This window comes from Hemiscyllium ocellatum, chromosome 12, assembly GCF_020745735.1.
Source record: "Hemiscyllium ocellatum isolate sHemOce1 chromosome 12, sHemOce1.pat.X.cur, whole genome shotgun sequence".
NCBI lineage: Eukaryota > Metazoa > Chordata > Chondrichthyes > Orectolobiformes > Hemiscylliidae > Hemiscyllium > Hemiscyllium ocellatum.
In genome coordinates this window covers 94,243,402-94,259,716 of record NC_083412.1, presented here as the reverse complement: position 1 = coordinate 94,259,716, position 16,315 = coordinate 94,243,402, and the positions used below count along the sequence as shown (strand labels likewise).

The 16,315-nt window shown below is 45.4% G+C and overlaps 1 protein-coding gene across 5 annotated transcripts in view; it reads right to left on the bottom strand.

Annotated features, from left to right (window-relative positions):
- Positions 1-16,315, bottom strand: part of nrip1a (nuclear receptor interacting protein 1a) — a 184,486-nt gene that overhangs the window by 114,908 nt on the left and 53,263 nt on the right. Inside the window, exon 1 of one of the 5 annotated variants that reach the window (XM_060833856.1) lies at positions 6,844-6,871. The exons of the other annotated variants lie outside the window; for them this stretch is intronic. The gene's annotated coding sequence lies outside the window, so the exon portion shown is untranslated. Of the gene's footprint in view, positions 1-6,843; positions 6,872-16,315 lie in introns of those variants that run through there. 5 annotated transcript variants of the gene reach the window in all.

Below are 16,315 nucleotides of genomic sequence, written 5' to 3'. Positions count from 1 at the left end.
AGGGTTAGATACAGAGGAAAGCTATCTTTACCCATTTAAGCAAAGTAAAAGGCGCACGATACTGTCCCCGAACACCAGGACAGGCACAGGACGGGGCTACAAGCAGAATAAAGCTCAATTTGCTCTTTTAAACTGACGTAAGACTCTTCCTACACTTTTAAACTGAAAATAAAATTCTATTGACACTGCCAAACCCTTGCTGAGTAGGTACAGCAGGGGGCTAGATACAGAATAAAGCTTCCCACTATTCCTTTAAACTGAAAGTAAAGCATTCTCTATGTGGAACATCAAAACCTGCCATGACAGTTACAATACAGGATTACATACAAAGTAAATCTCCATCCACTATATTAAACTGAAAGTTATACAAGAGTAAGGTTCCTGTGACACTGACCCCATCAAACATTCCCGGGACAGGGACAGCACAGGGTTAGATACAGGGCGGTGGGCATTTGGAACGTGTTGCCAGCAGAGGTGGTAGAGGCAGGCACAGTAGATTCATTTAAGATGCGTCTGGACAGATGCATGAGTAGGTGGGGAGCAGAGGGATACAGATGCTTAGGAATTGACCGACTGATTTAGACAGTACATTTGGATCGGCTCAGGCTTAGAGGGCTGAAGGGCCTGTTCCTGGGCTGTAAATTTTCTTTGTTCTTTAAAGCTCCCTCCACACTGTCCCCTAGAAACACTCCCAGGACAGGGTTAGATACAGAGTAAAGCTTCCTCTACACTGTCCCCATCAAACACTCCCAGGACAGGGACAGCACAGGGTTAAATACAGAGTAAAGCTCCCTCTGCACCGTCCCCATCAAACACTTCCAGGACAGGGACAGCATGGGGTTAGAACAGATTTCCATTTATATTTTCACAATCGACAGACTAATTACATCAGACTGTCACGGTGTGAACTACCAACTAATTATCGAGGCCAGCTGAAGACTAGATCGTGAATGTTAATCTGCTTTCACTTCCGACCCTGACCCCTTGCATACAAAGGAGGCCTGGCTGCTGAGGATGTGAACCCAGTTACCTGAGTTTCATGTCTCCCAGTTGAGTAGAATTCAGAAACCCAGCAACTGCTCAGAATTAGAATGGAACCACTCCGTTGTCTGTGTTTTTATATCGTGTGGTGACTTCTTTTAAAACAAGACGAGATTGATGTACACTGCAATCGACCAGGCCAGACCCCCTCAAAACATTTCAACAAAGTAGCCCAGACCCTAACTTTGCTCATTGTTTTAAGCAGTTGCGGAGCGGATATTCCAGGAGGGATGCAGCTGGTCAAACCATTTAGTTTCAAACAAATCAGGATTGATTTACAAGATTGCCAAATGAAACACAAATAAAAGAGAACTGAATAACTTAACCCATCCAAAAACCAACAGATCATCCCAACTTAATGACGCTGTTCCGCATTCTTGCAACAATCCCCATAAACACCCCTTGGCACAAAAGGTAAAAATCAAACCCAGAGTCTTACAGGAGAGAGGGAGGTGGCAGCGTGGGACACCCTCTTCCATGGAGTTGCCTCTTGGACCAGCAGCCTCCAAACTACCTGACTGCTTTCAGTGCATAGCCAAAGTAGGTAAGCAGGAGGCAGGAAGAACACAGCAAGCCAGGCAGCATCAGGAGGTAGGGAAGTCAATGTTTCAGGTATAACTGAAATATATATCAGTGTTATTCTTCAGTGAATTATTATTAACCTAATAGCCAGACTGTCAAAACCCAAATCAAACTAGAGAAAGGCTGCGCTGGGAGAACTAGCCACTCCCTTTCATTGTACGAGTTTTTTTTTAAACTTGCAAGCCTTTTGCCTGAGGCAGTATCTGTTAGCTATAATCAAACTGGCCCTAAAACTCTTCAGTCCCAGACGTTTCAGAACCCGAGTCTTTAGACTTCCTGAAAAATGAAACCAAGGACCACATAATCTTGTGAAAGAATCAGCACCATCACAACGCTGGATTAGCATCGAATCTGGGCACCATACTCAAGAATGATGCTCAATTATTGGAGGGAGAGCTTCCAAATGTTCCCAGGGTTGAGGGTTTTCTGTCTGCTGGGAGCAGGAAAGGTTAAAAGGACATTCACAGGGAGGGACACCCTTGGAAAATAAAAGGGATTTCTTCTTTTTTTCCCCACTCTTTGGAAAGCTGAGAACCGGGCGATGCAGATTGAAAAGATAATGAGCAATAAAGCAAAAAGGAGCAGTATTTTTTTTTTACAGCTAACAAATGCAGGGGAAGACAATTTAACAGCACTTTTTGAAAGGGCTGTCAAAGAGAGACAGATAGACAGAAAAGTGATGGAGAAAGAGCAGCAGAGAAATGGAACAGCTGAAAATGCTCTGTCCTATCCCAGGCACAGTGGGCTGAATGGACTCAATGAGCAAATGTTGGTGACATGGGCCTGGGAGAATTGGAAGACCATGACGCCTACATGGTAAACGCATAGAGTGTCTACAGTGTGGAGGCAGGCCATTCAGCCCATTGAGTGTGCACCGATCCTCCAAAGAGCATCCCACCCAGATCCGCCTCACTACTCTATCCCTGTAACCCTGCATTTCCCATGTCTAATCCATCTAGCCTGCACATCCCTAGACACTATGGGATAATTTAGCATGGCCAATCCGTCCTAACCTGCACATCTTTGGATTGTGGGAGGAAACCCATGCAGTCACTGGGAGAATGAGCAAGCTCCACACAGACAGTCGCCCGAGGGTGGATTCGAGCCTGGGTCCTAGGCACTGTGAGGCAGCAGTGCTAACCACTGAGCCACCATGCTGCTCCCTGTACCCTTGCATTGTGACCTCTTGTTCTGCATTCTCTGGTCGTTGGTAACATCCCTCCTGTACAATGTTGCTGGAAATCTATGGGATCACTCCTTATTCCTCTCAACTCCGGTGAGCTTAGTCTTAACCAATCCAGTCTCTCTTCATGCGTTGGTCCTGCCATCAGTCTGGGAAACCTTTGTTACATTCAGTCTATTGCAAGGACATCTTGTCCATCAGCTTCAGGTCTTGTATCAGAGGTTGACAGTTTTTTATTCATTCATTCATAGGATGTGACCATCTCTGTTTAGACCAGTAGGGCAGGTAAGAGCCTTGGGTCTGGAGTCACATGCTATCCTGACCAGGTTAAGGATAGCAGATTTTCTTTGTTCAAAGACTCTTGTGAACCAGATGGGTTTTTCAGACAGTCAGCACTGAATTTATGGTCAGCATTAGACTCTTAATCCCGGATTTTTATGGAATTCAAATTTCACCATCTGCCATGGCAGGATTTGAACCTGGACCCTCCAACCACAAGGTATGAATTCAGATTTCTCCAGTTTCCTCATTTCCCCTCCCCCCACCTTGTCTCAGTCGGTTCCCTCAACTCAGCACCGCCCTCCTAACCTGCAATCTTCTTCCTGACCTCTCCGCCCCCACCCCACTCCGGCCTATCACCCTCACCTTGACCTCCTTCCACCTATCCCACCTCCATCGCCCCTCCCCCAAGTCCCTCCTCCTTACCTTTTATCTTAGCCTGCTTGGCTACTCTCTCTCATTCCTGATGAAGGGCTTATGCTCGAAACGTCGAATTCTCTATTCCTGAGATGCTGCCTAACCTGCTGTGCTTTGACCAGCAACACATTTTCAGCTGCTTCTCTGGATTAACAGCCTAGTGACAATACCACTAGGACATTGCCTCCCCTCACAGTCCCAGTATCAGCACTGTGGCTGCAGTGGTTAATCCAGACAGCCCAATCACCAGGATCAATGAGGAAATGATAGAGGGTGGGGTGCATGGGCTGGTCACTGGTTGGCAATGGAACATAGAGGGAGCTTGACCGAAAGGGCAGGGAAACATTTCTACATGACACAGTTACTCAGGGAAGTGACCATGAGATGCAAAGCCACTGACGGCCCATGTTACAGAGAGGGCTAACCATGTGATGTTGGGAGTTGTACCATTTGGAAGGGGCGGGGTCTGAACCCAGCTCCACCACGTGATTAATCTAGCAACATCACTGACCCAACCAGTAGGAATAGTCCACAGCTCAAAGAGTACAACAGTCAACAACTAAAGGAGTTATCGACCAAATTGGCAACAGAGCTCAGTGGAAGGTACCAGGCTCGATGGGGCCAAACTGACAAGGCAACATGGGCAGAACGTCAATGGCAACTCCAATGGCATCACTACCCGCACATGAGGAAGGAGCAGGAGCAGAGGGGAGAACGAACGGGGAGAGAATGGGAGGAGTGAAAGAAGCTGGAGACTGGAAAGAGGAAAGAAGGCAGAGACAGAGGATGGGAGTAAGAACCAAGGGAGATTGGGGGGGGGGGGGGGGGGGGGGGAGATGTGTTTAGAGTCAGAGAGGATGGTGCAAGGGGCTGGAGTGGGGAGGGGTCAAATGGGTGAGAAGGAGGGAGAAGGAATGGAAGGTAGAGAAGGTGGAGGGTGAGGGAACTGGGGAGTGGAGGTACACAACTGGAAAGATTCAGTCCTGTATATCTGTGCAGGAATAGCAGGACAAACATAATTCCCACGTACCCTCCCAGCTCCTCACCCAGTTCATCATTTTCTTCATTGTGCCTTGCTCACTCCAACCTCTTCCTTCCCCAATCCCTCACCAACCTCCCCCTGCACGTCCACACTCAGGGAATTCTTCTCTCCCAGAGAATGGAAAGTTCCAGTGAGTCACAGTGAGGCAAGGGAGGGAGGGAGAGAGAAGTGGGGGGTGGGGATAAGAGAGAGAGAGAGAGAGAGAGAGAGAGAGAGAGAGAGAGAGAGAGAGAGAGAAAACGAGAGAGAAGGGAAGAGAAGGAGAGAGAGAGAAAACGAGAGAGAGAAAAATCGAGAGAGAGTGTAAAAGATAAAAGAGAGAGTGAGAGCGACAGCAAAAAGAGAGAGAGAGGGAGGGAAGATTGGCACCAACAAACAGAGCTATTAAACTAAAATTGAATGCTGCAGTGAATTATTGTGCGATAAATCACAGGCTTGTTCAGCTCACACAGGCGCTGCCAACGACCCGAATTGAAAAACGGGAGGTAGGAGGTTTGATTCACTGAGATTTCACTGATCGAGGTCAGGGTCACAGATGAGCCACACGATTAGGGAACAGACAAACACAACAGCTGGTAGTAATTCACAGCTCGAGCCCTCAAACAGGAACCTGCCAATGAGCTCCACACCTTTCGGTAAAGACCGCTCCGCATTCACAATCACACGTGCTGACGATCAGTGCCCAGCACCCTCATTTGGATCAGGCATGATGTTGTGGCCTGGCACAGATCAGTCAGAATTGGTCCTGCAGTGAGTGCTCTGAAGAGGAGCCAGGAAGAGTTTTTCCTCACTCCCCGCCCCCCCCCCCCCACCATCACTGATTGACTTCAACCCAATGAATTGTCCGTTTTGTTGAACATTGCCGATTGTATCTGGCTGTGCGCAATTTGGCTGTCCCTCAATTTCCTGCAGACCAATGAGTGTGACATTCTGACCTTGGACTGCAATGTCAGGGCTGAGCACAGCAAGATCCCACAAACAGCATTTCAAACAAATGGCTTGTTGACGAGCTGCTGACGGTGGTCACAGCATCAGAAACGCTGCCTCGTGTATACAGTAGTCACCCTCCCCACCCATCATATGGGTTTCTACCTGAACTAAACAGGAAGGGTCATTGGGACAGACACTATCCACAACAGGGTGGCACTCCCTCAGCACAGCTATGACATGCTGAAGCCCAGGCTGAAAGGCAAGAGACCTGCACATGATGATGATCATACAGCAGGCTGTTGGCAAGACAGGCTCAATGGCCACCTGCTGGATCAACCAGCAGGAAACTAGTTAGCAGAATACATGAGCACCAATTAGTTACCAAAAGACAGGTCCAGCTACCACTGGTATCAGTACACACAGATGAAGAGGGACTCCAGTTTGACTGGGTCAGTACATCCATCCTGGGACAGGCTAAACAAAGACACGAGGCTCAGCACCGCCCTCCTAACCTGCAATCCTCTTCCTGACCTCTCCGCCCCCACCCCACTCCGGCCTATCACCCTCACCTTGACCTCCTTTCACCTATCCCACCTCCATCGCCCCTCCCCCTAGTCCCTCCTCCCTACCTTTTATCTTAGCCTGCTTGGCTCTCTCTCTTATTCCTGATGAAGGGCTTATGCTCGAAACGTCGAATTCTCTATTCCTGAGACGCTGCCTGACCTGCTGTGCTTTGACCAGCAACACATTTGCAGCTGTGATCTCCAGCATCTGCAGACCTCATTTTTTACTTAAACAAAGACACGCACAGGAATTCCTAGAGGCCTGGCATTCCAACCAGAACTCCATTAACAAACACATCAATTTGGATCCCATCTACCAACCTCTCAGAAACAGAACCGGAAATGATATCACCCACCACGACAAACCAACATCCATCGATAGCAAGCAGGACAGAACACCAACACTTCACCTGAGGATCACTGATGATGTTTGTTGAAAATGTGTTGCTGGTTAAAGCGCAGCAGGTCAGGCAGCATCCAAGGAACAGGAAATTTGACGTTTCGGGCATAAGCCCTGTTACCTAGCATGGTGGCAAAACATTGGAGAACAAAACCCACCAGCTCAGCGAACAAACTTACAACCTGATCCACAACCTGAGCTACAGACCCCTCTCCAAGACCTCAGTCCTCCTTCTGCAGCGGAGGACTTACGTGAATCTTCTGTGAAGTCTCCCGAGGGGTGGTCTTGAACCCACAAGCTGCCCCAAGTGCACAGCCCTAAAAAGCAAAAGAAGTTGTAGCCTTCGTGCACTCAGCTGGAAAACAGGTGCAGAAAAATCCTTCCTGCCTCCAACCTCGCTACTCACCACACAAACGACCTCCAGGTTCTAGCCGTTCCCTGGATTAAGTCTTTCCTCCAGAGTTTCCTGTGGATTTGATACTGAACATTCCAGATTGCCGGCACTTTTGTTTCGGGATTTGCCTGTTAACGCTACAAAAACAGTGAAATACTATAAACAAATATGTGATCAAACCAGGGGAGAAAGGGTTTCTTTCAGAAAGAAATCGAACTGCTAAATATCAAAAATGTTTTTTTAAATGACAAATTCATTTTTTCCAAGTGTTTGTTAGTTTGTGAGGGCCTGTGTGTCATCAGGTCTGGTTTGTTAGCTCAGAGAGAGACAGTCATTTTGGCTGTTATGTAATCACTCAATTCAACTGGGAAATCAGTGACTAACACTCCCCTCTCTCAAGTTACAACTTTCTGGCTTCATGTCCAAGTTGAGAGAGAGGAGCACAATGTCTCCCTGGCTTCCCAGTTAGAGTCATAGAGCTGAAAAGAAAACAGACCCTTCTGTCCAACTCATCCATGCCGACCAGATATCCTGTATTAATCCAGCCACATTTGCCAGCATTTGGCACATGTACCTCTTAACTTTTCCTACTGTTAAATGCTGAGGGAATACAGCACCCCCAGAAGTGCCTCAACTTCCCATTTTCCTTCTCAGGTGACTATAAAAGACTCCAAGATGTTTCAGCAGGGAAGACCAATCCCAAAGGACCATCCATTAGTGATGTGATAAACTGAGACATCCCTGGAGCAGGATCGAAGCAGAATCTCCCCTGATTTGTAGTGTCCCAGAATTCCAGTTTTACCTGCCTGCCATCCAGTAGGATTGTAGTGGTCTCGCAATCGATTCCTCCATTTGGTTTCCAGACCCTTCCATAGCACGTCTCAGCAGCCCAAGCTGAGAGAGCTCCATGAATGACTAATGTTGCAGAGTGGACTGACCTCAAGGAGAGTCATCCCTTTTCTCTTGAGAGGAGGCTCGCGCCTGTTCAGCGGGAAACTGCCTCTCGAAGGCAAGATGTAACCTGTCAGTGATGCAAATTTTGGCTACACCAGGAGCATGCTCATTGATCTCCTTGATTCAGTAGGAGGTCTTCATAATCTGTCCATAATGGCCTGAGCAATAATTTGCAAATTCTCTCACGATAGGAACCTTCACATGAAAGGAACTGTCAAACAACAGGGCCTCAGGCCTTGTAAAGATGTCCTTTATTAAAACACAGTCACTGGTAAGTACTCAAGCACAGCTGCTGAAATGACAAACCCGCCAATATTCAACTGCATTTGCAGAACCAAGAAAAACATTTGAAAACTCTTTGCCCCCAAATCCTCCATGACCTCACCCCTGGAAATCTCTCCCTGACCTTTCCATCTCCTCACATTTCTTCCTTTAAATAAGATGTTCCTTAAAACCTCACCTCATTCACTGAAGCTTTCGGTGACTCGGATCTGTTAGGTGAGTTGGCTGTCAAGATTCTGCTCCAAGGAGGCACCTCTGGATGTTTTACTGCTGTGCAATTGCAAAGTGTATGTCTCGTTACACAGAACATTACAGCGCAGTACAGGCCCTATGCCCTCAATGTTGCACCGACCTGTGGAACCAATCTGAAGCCTATCTTCAAGGTTTGTGCGAAGATTTGTAGCTCGGGTGCTCGTTGTTGTGGTTCTGTTCGCCGAGCTGGAAGTTTTTGTTGCAAACGTTTCGTCCCCTGGCTAGGCGACATCATCAGTGCTCTGGAGCCTCCTGCGAAGCGCTTCTTTGATGTTTCCTCCGGTATTTATAGTGGTCTGTCCTTGCCGCTTCCGGGTGTCAGTTTCAGCTGTCCGCTGTAGTGGTTGGTATAGGTCAGGTACAGACCACCAGTCAATAATCCACAAGCCAGGGAAACAGCCAAGCAGAAATACCAACCACTACAGCGGACAGCTGAAACTGACACCTGGAAGCAGCAAGGACAGATCACTATAAATACCGGAAGAAACATCAAAGAAGCGCTTTGCAGGAGGCTCCAGAGCACTGATGATGTCGCCTAGCCAGGGGACGAAACGTTTGCAACAAAAACTTCCAGCTCGGCGAACAGAACCACAACAATGAAGCCTATCTATCCAACACTATTCCATTCTCATCCATATGCCTATCCAATGACCATTTAAATGCCCTTAAAGTTGGTGAGGTTACAACTGTTGCAGGCAGTGTGTTTGAAGCCACTACTACTCTCTGAGTGAAGAAACTACCTCTGACACCTGTCCTATATCTATCACCCTCAATTTGAAGCTATGACCCCTCGTGCTAGCCATCACCACCTGAGGGAAAAGGCTTGTCCACCCTATCTTGCCCTCAGATTATCTTTCATGTTTCAATTTAGCCATCTCTCAACCTTCTTCACTCTAACGAAGAAAGCTTCAACTCTCTCAAACTTTCCTTGTAAGACTTTCCCTCCATAACAGGCAACATCCTAATAAATCTCCTCTGAACCCTTTCCAAAGCTTCCACACCCTTCCTATAATGCAGTCATCAGAACTGTATGCAATACTCCAAGTGTGGCTGCACCAGAGTTTTGTACAGCTGTAACATGACCTCATGGTTCCGAAACTCGATTCCACTACTAATAAAAGCTAACACACCATATGCCATCTTAACAGTCCTATCAACCTGGATGGCAACTTTGAGGGAACTGTGTACATGGACACCAAGATCTCTCTGCTCATCTGCACTCCCAAGAATCTTATCATTCCCCCAGTACTCTGTATTCCTGTTACTCCAACCAAAGTGAATCACCTCATACTTTTCTGCATTAAACTTCATTTTCACCTCCCAGCCCAGCTCTGCAGCTTACTTATGTCCCTCTGTAACCTACAATATCCTTCGGCACTATCCACAACTCTACTGACCGTAGTGTCCTCTGCACATTTACTAACCCATCCTTCTACACCCTCATCCAGGTCGTTTATAAAAATGACAATCAACACTGGCCCCAAAACAGATCCTTGCAGTACACCACTAGTGACTGAACTCCAGGATGAACATTTCCCATCAACCACCACCCTCTGTCTTCTTTCAGCTAGCCAATTTCTGATCCAAACCATTAAATCACCCTCAATCTCATGCCTCCATATTTTATGCAGTAGCCTACCATGGGCAACCTTATCAAACAACTCAGTAAGGTTTGTGAGGCATGACCCACCTTTCACAAAACCATGTTGATTATCCTTAATTAACTTAGTCATCTTTAGATGAATATAAATCCTATATCTTGTCACCTGTTCCAGCATTTTACCCACAACCAAAGTAAGGCTCATTGGTCTATAATTACCAGGGTTGGTTCTACTCCCCTTCTTGAACAAAGGAACAACATTTGCTATCCTCCATTCTTCTGGCACTACTCCTGTAGACAATGACAACATAAAGGCCCAAGGGATTTATCTATTTTCACACTTTCCAGAATTTTTAACACCTCCTTCTTGTGAACCTTAATCCCATCTAGTCTGGTAGCTGTATCTCAGTATTCTCCTCAGCAACATTTTTTTTCTAGTGTGAATACTGACAAAAAAAACATTCATTTAGTGCTTCCCCTATCTCCTCTGACTCCACACACAACTTCTCACAACTGTCCTTCACAGTAGCTGTTGTAGTAGGAGACTCCAAGGCAAGAAGGAGACACTTGAGGAACTCCAATCCCAATGTGTCTGCCTTTGGCTCAGCATCTGATTGCACCATCACAGCGTGTCAAGGAAAGGGTTAAACTCAGTAACAGTTCTTGATTCCTCCCTAGTTTCTCTCCTGCAAGCTCTTCCCGTTCTGAGCTGAGACTGGTAGTCTCTATTTGAGAGAAACAGTAGTCAGAGAAAGATAGAGGCTGTGTGGGACCGTGAGAGACTGTGAAACGTGTTGTGTTATAGAACACATCCAAGGACTCAATTTGTACAGACCTACAACCCACACAGCTCGGAAGATAAAGAAACATAGTCACTACTGTCACATACCACAGTGTCACAGAGTAAGAGAATGCTCCTCAACCTCAATTGTAGAGAATCTGCCCAGATGGGAGTGGAATACTCTCACCCTTCCCTTGGAAGCTGGGCCTATCAGAAACTTAGAACAGAAAAACCGTATATATTCGAGCAATAGTCGATCTCATGGAAAGGATGACCCCTATCTTTGGCCAAATAACCTGGGATCTTCCATATATCTCATATAAAAGTCAACTCTAGGTCTTCAGAGATAACAGCTCAATGTTTATGAGTCAGTGTGCCGGCCATCACATCCTGCTCCAGCATTCCCAGCCTGCCAGTTTTTCCGCTCCACTCCTGGTCTTCCAGTTCGGTTGCTGTTGTGTTCCGCTTTAGATTTTCAGAATGACCATAATCCTTTCTTTTCCCCTTTATTCATTTGGAGATCAGTTGGGATTCTGCTAATGATATGGTATGAACTTTGAGAGGCATGAGTTTCAGCCCCTCAAAAGTAATATCCATGTAATAGTCAACCCCATAAATCCCACTATAAAAAGTCACCAAACAATTCCATTATTACTCAACTTTATACAATAGTTGTTTTTTGTTATTCACTTGTGGGATCTGGGTATGGCTGGGCCAGCATTTATTGTCCATCCCTAATTGCCTTTGAGAAGGTGATAGTGATGAGCTGCCTTCTTGAACAGCTACTGCCCGTGTGCTTTGGGTTGACCTACAATGCCCTTAGAAAGGGAATTCCTGTGAAGCAATGGCAATATATTTCATAGCCAGGATGGTGAGTGGCTTTGAGAGGAACTTGTGGTGTTCCCATGTATCTGCTACATTTGTCATTGCAGATGGAAGTGGTCAAGAGATTGCAAGATGCTGTCTAAGGAGGTTTGCTGAACTGCTGCAGAGCATCTTGTACATGGTATACACTGCTACTACTGAACAACGGTGGAGGGGGAGTGGATGCAGACTCACCACTCTCTGAGTGAAGAATTGTTTCCTTATATCAGTCATCAAGAGGACTGTTTTGTCTTGGACAGTGTCAGATTTCTTGAGTGTTGCTGGAGCAGCACTCAATCAGGCAAGCGAGGAGTATTCCATCACACTCCTGACTTGTGCTTGTAGGTGGGTGACACGATGTGGGGAGTCAGAAGGTCTCAGATTCACTGAACTGTTATGACACAGAATGAGTGTTAAGACCAGGAACAAAGAGCTAAAAAAAACCCTTACTATCACAGGAATCACAACAGTGAAATTAAAATTTTCAATAATCCTCAAAATTATCCAGCTTTTCCTCACCAGACTTTTGACAAATAACAGATCTGGTCACGAAGTTTATAACTTAAATTAACTTAAATTAAATTTATTACTAAGACTGTAAGTTTAGCAGGACAAAGCTAAACAATAAGGTAATCTAATTAATAACTTTGATTTAAATCAAATCTTGTTCAAACATACTCCCTCAGTATTCCAGAGAGACAGTTAAGTAATAAAATGAAAATAAAATGAGTCTTTTTTGTCAGTTTAAATAAGCAGTTTCAAACGATGGATGCAAAGCCTTCATGCAATACCTGGAAAATGAGTTGTTCACAGACGAGTAACTATGTATTTAATTTTGAAGTCACCAGTGAAAACAAACAGATCAATAAACTTCTAGAAGCAATACGTTTTTTTTAAAAAAAACTGACTGTGCTTCTTTTCTCAGAACATTCAACAATTCCTTAACTGCATATAAAACTAGAGAGAGTAAAAACTCGCAGATGCTTCCAAAATTACTCTGTATCTGCCAAATATAGCTCTAACTGTTTTTCTCCCTCCTTTTCATTTGTAATCAATATTCTCTGTAGTTTGATTGGTTAGCATCAGTCCACCCTTGATTGACCATCTCAACATCCAATCAACTGCCAGGTCTGGGCAGAGCAACACTTGGTGTTGAACTGCTCATAGTATTGCTCACATCAGTAGCCAAGTTGCATTATCTTCCAGGCCAGTTCTCAAAAGCAAACATCGGTGTTTGTTTTTCTCTTCTCTTTTAAAACATGCAACTTTTCAAAGTTCACCTCAATTCACAGTTCCACCAAAACAAAACAGAAAAATCAAAATAAAATAGTGAGGCTCTGTACAAGAGGCCATTTGTCCCATCATATCTATATTGCTTCTGTTCCCTAGTGCCAATCTCCTGCCTTTTCCCCATGTCCATGCACACTATTTCAATCTAAATAACCACCCAATGCCCCACTTCAACGTTTCAGTTGAACCTGCCTCCAACACAGACAGAAGATGCAAGAGCTTAAACACATACTAACAGACTCAAGAACAGCTTCTTCCCCGCTGTTCTGAATGGACTTCTTAAATATTAAATTTAATGTCGATCTCACTCTCTGTGCACCTTCTCTGCAGCTGCAACACTGTAAACCTCTGCCCTGCTCCCCTAATGAACTTTGTACAGTATGATCTACGTGTATTACACACAAAACAATACATTTCCACTGTACTTAGGTAAGTAACAATAATAAATTAAATCAAAAATCATATTTCCAAGCAGTGCATTCCAGATCCTAACTACTTGTTGAGTGAAACAGTTTTCTTCTCACTTCATGTAACTTCTTTCATACCCCAATTTAAATCTGTGCCCACTTTTTTTCAAAAAAGATACTTTAGATCGATGTATTCAGAGCACTGCTCCTTCGACAGGTGGAGTCTGACACCACCTGACTAAAGGGACAGCGCTCTGAAAGCTTGCGATTTTAAATAAACCTGATGACATGAGCCTTCTAATTTTGTCCATCCCAGTCCAACACCAGCTCCTCTACATCATGGATGGATGTCCACTTGGTAAAGGGATCAACTGGTTACAAGATCAAAGTTGAGAACTGGATCAGCCGTGATTTAAGTGAACGGCAACACAGGTTTGAGGGGCCAAATGGCCTAAAACCATCTACTCCTCATTTCTGATCACACTCATCACCAAATGTCTAAAACAGTAGACCTTCACGATGCCTTCAGCATGACCAAGTCTAATGCTGTTTCATGTACATAAGCAACTGATTGCCGAGATGACCAATTCACAGAATGTTAAAATGTGATTGCCTGTGGAGACCGTCAACCACCATGTCTCAGGGTTAGCTGCAAGAGCAGCGTGTATGCATCAGTTAGGAAGAAAGGATGGGAAGGCATCGGAGAGTGTGGAGGAGAACTTTGGCAGAATGGTTCCATGGAGGAGGAGACTGCACTCCCTCACTGGAGAGAAGGCCAAGAGGAGATAGAAAACTTAGAAACATGGAAAACAGGAGCAGGAATAGGCCATTCGGCCCTGCTCAGCCATTCATTAGGATCATGCCTGATCGCTCCATTCAATTAAAATAAAACCAAAAGAACTGTGAATGCTGTAAATCAGAAACAGAAACAAAAATTGCTGGAAAAGCTCAGCAGGCCTGGCAGCATCTGTGAAGAGAAGTCAGAGTTAACATTTCAGGTCGAGTGACTCTTCCTTGGAATGCTCTGAGGAAGGTCACTGGTCCTGAAACATCTAATTCAGTGCCCTGTTCCTGCTTTCTCCACAGACCCTTTGATCCATTTAGTCCTGAGAACTGTATCTTGAAATATTTTGGCCTCAGTAGCTTTCTGTGGCAAAGAATTTCCAGGATTCACCACTCTCTGGGTGAAGAAATTTCTCCTCATCTCATCCTAAATGGCCGACCCAAAATTCTTAGACTGTGACCCTTCTGATTTTTGATATCCTGGTCGTTAGGAACATCCTTCCCACATTTATCCTGTCTAGTCCTGTTAGAATTTTATAGGTTTCCACAAAAGCCCCCACTCCCCTCATTCTTATAAAGTCTACTTGAAATGTCTTAACATTCAAGACTATGGGCCAAGCTCTGAAAAGTGGGACTCCTGCAGATTGAGAGTAGTTTTTATTGTCAGTGTAGGCGCACTTGGTATCTTCAGTTCCATATGATTCTATGAAAGTAGTCCTACCTGATCTCTTCCTGTGTCAAGTCTGTCATCCTAGGGATCAGTCCGCCATCCCAGTACCAATGTGATTGAAGTATTACAGCCATTGGAGGTCAAAGAGTGAATAGGGAGAAATTGGTTCCCACTCATAAAACGTTCAAAAATAACAGGGTGCAGATTTAAAGTACTTATCCAAAGAAGCAAAAAGGTGATTACAACGATTGTAACGAGGTCAGCCAGCTGGACATCATAGAATATGAGTTCCCTGATTGGACCAGATTAACAGCCCCAATCAGGGAGCCCTGGCTGAGAGGTATAAATAGAAGTTTCGTAGGGATGGGCTGCCTTCAAGTGGACGGAAGTTGTGAGGGACGGGTGGTTTGCCGGGTTGCCAGGGGTGTCTATGATATATGTCGAGAGAGTGGCGCTGGAAAAGCACAGCAGGTCAGGCAGCATCCAAGGAGCAGGAAAATCAACGTTTTGGGGAAAACCCCTTCATCGGTTTCCTGATGAAGGGCGTTTGCACGAAAAGTCGATTTTCCTGCTCCTCGGATGCTGCCTGACTTGCTGTGCTTTTCCAGCACCACTCTCTCGACTCTAATCTCCAGCATCTGCAGTCCTCACTTTCGCCTGTCTATGATATATGCACTATTTTATTGTTGGGTTTATCAGACTGTCTGTGTGTGATTGTGTTGACTGTTTCCTCCTTAATGATGTAAAGTGGGATTCGAGGTGCACCCTTGTTTTCCCTGTGAACTGTTATAAAGTTCATGTCTGTACAGTGGGATTTGGGGTCTGGCTTTGCTGCTCCTTTCCCCTGTAAGTCACTGTTTCTTGTAAACAGCTGTTAATATTAACTATTTGTTTGTTTGTAATTTGTACTGGTTAGTAAAATATATAACCGGGGATAAAAAAGACAAAAAAAAACAGGAGCGTCAGGAGTTCTGTTCATTCTGAGGGCCGGCTCTGTGCTAGTTAGGTCAGTGTCATGTACATAAAGAGGAACTTGGTGACAGGATACTGGCGTTTGTGGAATTATTCCGATGTGGAAACACATTTACATGCAATGAGTGGTTAGGATCTGCCCGAGAGTATGAGGGAGGCAGGTCCAGCTAAGGGATTGGAAATGGAAGGAATGAGATGGTCACGCAGGGTTACAGGAATAACATGAGGGGGCGGAGGGGGGGGATGCTCGATTGGAGAGCTGGCAGAGACACGACAGGCTGAGTGGCCTCCTTTTGCACTGTGACTATTCGGTGATCAGCTTTCCACTGATTCTACAGTGACCCTGATTGTGAAACAAACATGATGCATTTCCGTGCTGCAATGTTACACACAAAGAACATCGAACATCCTTCGGTTAGAATCCAATTAGCCTCCAGAGGGAAGGATGACGAAAACTTGAAACTCAGAACTGATCAGACATAACGGGACGACACTCAAGATGGGACCAGATTTCAGACCATTAACATCAGCTTTAGGGTCACCTCCGTTTAAAAAAAAACACCAAGAGCAGATAGATGATGCCAGCGGAAACCATCCAGACCATCCTGCCCGCACTGGATATTTTCAAT